Consider the following 5,992-nt stretch of genomic DNA (forward strand, 5'->3'; position numbering starts at 1 on the left):
CAGACACGACTTAGCAACTGAATGACAATAAAATAAAGGGAAAGAGTAAAGCAAAAATAAAAGTAAGTAAGATATGCCACTTTCCACATTTAAACCTTTCAGTTGTTTCAAACTGTACTTTAAATAAAAGCCAACCTGTAAAGGCTGTGCTTGATCTATCGTCTAACCATATGCATCATTTAGCATCTTGCTTGTGATGTTCCAGCTGTAATAATCCTCAAACAAACCCTGTTTTTTCCTCATGCTTCATATCCCCACTTACCTTTTCAGAAGGACCTTCCCTGATAATCTTTGCAAAAAAAAACCTAATTTTTTTCTCCCTGCTGCTGCTAAGTCGCTTCAGTCGTGTCCGACTCTGTGCGACCCCATAGATGGCAGCCCACCAGGCTCCCCCGTCCCTGGGATTCTCTAGGCAAAAACACTGGAGTGGGTTGTCATTTCCTTCTCCAACGTGTGAAAGTGAAAAGTGAAAGTGAAGTCGCTCAGTCATGTCAGACTCGTAGCGACCCCATGGACCAATTTTTGTTTGTTCACTTGTTTTTGCTTGTTCCTGTCAGTAAACTGTAAGTTTCAAGAGGGGCAGAATGCCTTATTACTGCCCAGGACCTAATACATACAGGCACTCCATAATTATTTGTGGAAAAAGTGGATGAAGTTATCCATCAAAGTGAGACTTGGTGGCTGAAAAATTGGTGAAAATATCAAATCATGGAGCGTGATTGTGAGGGCTCTGAGAGGGTAGAAGCATCAAGGTCTACACATATGCAAAAGCCAGGAGAGGACTGGAAATAAAGAGAAATGTGATTTTTTTGTATTTAAAAACCAGATAGGATCACCTTAGGCTTTTGCGGTATGCTAAATTTTAAAAATTGTAAATACTACTTAAAATTAAAGGTAGTAGAATTCCTGCGCTTTAGCCTCTTTATTCTCAATTAACTACTCCCATATTACAGATAATAACTAATAGGCCCTTTTTCTTATGCACTTGGCTGTAGCATTGGGACAAAAACTCCCAAGAACTTTTATTACAGCATCTGATTTTTGACATATCCTAATGTAAGCTTATGTGTACGTACAGAAAGCGCATCGTGGTTCTGTGTTGTGACTTGGCAGTATGGTGTGGGTGTGCGTGTGTGTAAAAGGACACAGGACATGGTAAGGAGATTCTTGGTCTCAGAGCAATGTGAAGCTGCTGCGAGATTTCCAACAGGGAAGTGACATGTCTGATTCCGATTTTAAAAAGTATTCTGGTCACCAAAGATACTGTACAGACATTATTTCTGCACCAGTGAGGATACAAATGCTAAGAACTGAATCCCAACTCAAATCAGCACCATCATTCTCAACCATGTGTCAGGAAAACTCACGTAAGTGAGAAGTATAAGGGCTTTAGGTAGGGCTACATCCAGGGATCTGGAGGATGTCCTCAGACCTTTTTAAAAAATTAATTCTGTTTCTCTTTGTATGTTGCCGCCTTCCTCCCCTCTGCCCTAAGGATCCAGTCAGCGGAGGGTAGAGCTGCCAATAATCCGAGGTCATCCAAAAGGAGGAGTCTCTGCCTGCCTGCACTCCGGGGCTTCCCAGGCAGTGCTAGTGGTAAAGAACCCGCTGCCGATGCAGGTTGTTGTGAAGAAAGTGGGTTCAGTCTTGGGTTGGGAAGATCCCCCGGAGGAGGAAATGGCAACCCGCTCCAGTGTTCTTGCCTGGAGAATCCCATGGACAGAGGAGCCTGGTGGGCTGCAGTCCACGGGGTTGCAAAGAGTCAAATACGACTGAAGCGACTTAGTGGGCACCTTCACTTTGGAAAAGTCCAGGAAATGACTCAAATTGGTCAGACAAGAAAAACGTATCCTTCCTCTGACTGATTACCATGCCCGGGGGGTGTCATATGGTCACTAGACCAAGCTGGGTCATATGCTCACCAGTTGGCAGAGATGAGGTTGCGTCATCACAAGGCACATTCCCACCAGGATCACACAGGATTGAGAATGATTGTCCAAAGAAAAGAAGTGCTGTTATCAGAAGGAGATTGGTAAGAAAAGGACGGGAAATAACTCTAAACTATAGCTGCATTGAGTTGAAAAATGTTCTACCATATGTATATTTCATCCATTCAAAATTTTCCCTTCAAACTATCATTTGCTAAGTTTTATGGGCTTCCCTGGTGGCTCAGAGGATAAAGCATCTGCCTGTAATGCAGGAGACCCAGGTTCGATCCCTGGGTTGGGAAGATCCCCTGGAGAAGGAAACGGCAACCCACTCCAGTATTCTTGCCTGGAGAATCCCATGGACAGAGGAGCCTGGTGGGCTACAGTCGATGGGGTTGCAAAGAGTCGGACACGAGTGAGCAACTTCACTATCTTTCTTTCTTTCTTTCTTTATGCATTCAGTCAGTTCAGTTGCTCAGTTGTGTCTGATACTTTGAGACCCCATGGACTGCAGCATGCCAGGCCTCCCTGTCCATCACCAACTCCCAGAGTTGACTCAGACTCATGTCCACTCATGTCCATGGTGATGCCATCCACGTTGTTCCCTTCTCCTCCCGTCTTCAGTCTTTCCCAGCATCAGGGTCTTTCCCAATGAGTCAATTCTTTGCATCAGGTGGCCAAAGTATTGGAGTTTCAGCTTCAGGATCAGTCCTTCCAATGAATATTCAGGACTGATTTCCTTTAGGATGGACTGGTTGGATCTCCTTGCAGTCCAAGGGACTCTCAAGAGTCTTCACCAACACCACAGTTCAAAAGCATCAATTATTCCACGCTCAGCTTTCTTTATAGTCCAACTCTCACATCCATACATGACCACCAGAAAAACCATAACTTTGACTAGATGGACCTTTGTTGGCAAAGTAATGTCTCTGCTTTTTAATTTGCTGGCTAGGTTGGTCATAATTTTCCTTCCAAGGAGTAAGCATCTTTTAATTTCATGGCTGCAGTCACCATCTGCAGTGATTTTGGAGCCCCCCCAAAATAAAGTTTGTCACTGTTTCCATTGTTCCCCCATCTGTTTGCTATGAAATGATGGGACCAGATGCCATGATCTTAGTTTTCTGAATGTTGAGTTTTAAGCCAACATTTTCCCTCTCCTCTTTCACTTTCATCAAGAGATTCTTTAGTTCTTCTTCACTTTCTGCCATAAGGGTGGTGTCATCTGCATATCTGAGGTTACTGATATTTCTCCTGGGAATCTTGATTCCAGCTTGTGCTTCATTCAGCCCAGCGTTTCTCATGATGTACTCTGTATATAAGTTAAATAAGCAGAGTGACAATATATAGCATTACTAATGCATACAATATATGCATATAATATACTATGCATTACTGAATGAATTTCTTCTTATTATGTAATTTAGTTGCTTCAGATCTTTTATAAACATTATTTTATGGTTGTCCTGGTGGATATGGTTTTTTTCCATGCTTTTTATTTTCTTTATCTCCAGAAAAGGGGCCCTGGATAAAAAGGCATGAGATTTTTTTCTCTTCTTGATGCTGCTGCTGCTGTTAAGTTGCTTCAGTCGTGTCCAACTCTGTGCGACCCCATGGACTGCAGCCTGCCAGGCTCCTCTGTCCCTGGGATTCTCCAGGCAAGAACACTGGAGTGGGTTGCTGTTTCCTTCTCCACATTTTGTCAAATTTATTACTTTCTGAAAGGTTGTATCCACGTGAAATGTCACTAGGAATGCATAAGCATGTTCCTGTTTCTGTCCCTTCTATATTAATAAGTATCATCACTTTTTAAGTTTGCCAATTAAAAGGGTAAGAAGGATATAAATTTGTTTCATTTGTTGCTTTTTAGAGTCGCATCTGCTGGTGAACTTCTTTTTTGTCTGTTTGTTTACAAATAGTCGTAATGGCTCTTCTGTAAGTGTTCTGCCCATGCTCTTTGCTGGTTTATCTATTAAAGTCTTAGTAATTTTTATATCTATTGTGAATTATTTAAAGTTATTGGCGTCTTCCCATAAGTTATTGATAGTTTACTGTTTGCCTTTTTAACTTTCAAAATTGTTTTTATGTTGTTCGATTTTTATTTCTTCTATTGTTTTCAAGCTTAGAAATTCACCCTTTTCCAAGGTTTGAAAAATATTTAATTCTATTTTCTTTTAATGCATCTAAAGCTTGATTTTTTTTGTCTCTTTACATATCCTAAAATTTATTTTTAATTTATGATGTGAGGTGAAGACGTGAGTTGATTTTTCTCCCAATTGCTAGCTATTCAGCCCAGTACAATTTATGGAATGATCTTTCCTTCCCAATTGATTTGTGAAATAACACAATTCATATTTTATACATACTAGTATCCATTTACAGGTCACCGTGTTGCCATGAGAGGTTTGTCAATTCAGTCATCATACCAGCCCCAGAAAGTTTTCAGTCTTACTGCTTTATGTTTTAGTGACAGAATGGATGAAGTTCGCTCCCTGCCTCAGTTTTCTTAAGAGTATCCATGTTGTTTTCATTTGTTTATTCTTCCAGATGAAGGTTAGGAGAGCTTCCAAGTTTAAAAAAAAAAGACCCTATTGAGCAGTTGATTGGAACTGCATGAACTTTAAGACAGAAAACTTCTGGAAAAGGTCTGATTACTAGAATCAGAGTTGCCTGCCATCATGTAGACCTTGTTCTCCTCTTGTCAGTTCACTCGCTGTCTTTGAGAACAAAATTCATTTGCATGAAGAAGAAGTTTCCTGTTCTCGTGGCATTATTGTTTAAACCTTGCATTTTAGGAGAGGCTTCTGTCGTGGCTTCAGTTCAGTTCAGTTCAGTCACTCAGTCGTGTCCGACTCTTTGCGACCCCATGAATCCCAGCACGCCAGGCATCCCTGTCCATCACCAACTCCCGGAGTTCACTCAGACTCACGTCCATCGAGTCAGTGATGCCACCCAGCCATCTCATCCTCTGTCATCCCCTTCTCCTCCTGCTCCCAATCCCTCCCAGCATCAGAGTCTTTTCCAATGAGTCATTCTTTCTGGAGTTGTTTCTCCACTGATCTCCAGTAGCATATTGGGCACCTACTGACCTGGGGAGTTCCTCTTTCAGTATCCTATCATTTTGCCTTTTCATACTGTTTATGGGGTTCTCAAGGCAAGAATACTGAAGTGGTTTGCCATTCTCTTCTCCAGTGGACCACATTCTGTCAGACCTCTCCACCATGGCCCACCTGTCTTGGGTGGCCCCATGAGCATGGCTTAGTTTCACTGAGTTAGACAAGGCTGTGGTCCTAGTGTGGTTAGATTGACTAATTTTCTGTGAGTCTGGTTTCAGTGTGTTTGCCCTCTGATGCCCTCTTGCAACACCTACCGTCTTACTTGGGTTCTGTTGTGGCTTAACTCGATGCTAAAACTTGACCTCTGTGCACCAGTGCCAAATTGAATCTCAGAGACAGAGTTTTAAGTGAAGTAGTCTGGAGAGTCCCCCCTGGAAGGCTACAGTCCATGGGGTCACAAAGAGTCGCACAGGACTGAGTGACTAAGGACATCACAACACAGAAAATAATAGCTTTATTGCTTTGCTAGGCAAAGGGAGACACATGGCTGAGGAACTTCCCTGATGGTTTAGTAATTATAACTCCACACTTCCAACGCAAGGGGCACCAGTTCGATCCTTGGTCGGAGAACTAAGATCCTGCATGCCAAGCGTGTGCGTGTTAAGTCACTTCAGTTGTGTCCGACTCTTTGCTACCCCCTGGACTGTGGCCTGCCTGGCTTCTCTGTCCATGGGATTCTCCAGGCAAGAATACTGGAGTGAGCTGCCATTCCCTTCTCCAGGGGATCTTCCCGACTCAGGGATCAAACCTGCATGTTTTATGTTTCATTGCAATGTCAGGCAGGTTCTTTACTGCTAGTGCCACCTGGTAAGCCCAAGAAGCATAGCCAAAAGATTGTTGTTGTTTAGTTAATAAGTTGTGTTCAAGTCTTTTGTGACCCCATGGACTGTAGCCCCCCGGGCTCCTCTGTCCATGGGATTCCCCAGGCAAGAATACTGGAGAGGGTTGCCA

General features: G+C 42.8%; 1 non-coding gene across 1 annotated transcript; it reads left to right on the forward strand.

The window, feature by feature from the left end:
- Nucleotides 1-2,158: 2,158 nt before the first annotated feature.
- On the forward strand, nt 2,159-2,230 carry TRNAY-GUA (transfer RNA tyrosine (anticodon GUA)). The gene has a single exon. It is a non-coding gene; the product is annotated as a tRNA-Tyr (tRNA).
- Nucleotides 2,231-5,992: the final 3,762 nt, after the last annotated feature.

This window comes from Bos javanicus, chromosome 17, assembly GCF_032452875.1.
Source record: "Bos javanicus breed banteng chromosome 17, ARS-OSU_banteng_1.0, whole genome shotgun sequence".
Classification (NCBI taxonomy): domain Eukaryota; kingdom Metazoa; phylum Chordata; class Mammalia; order Artiodactyla; family Bovidae; genus Bos; species Bos javanicus.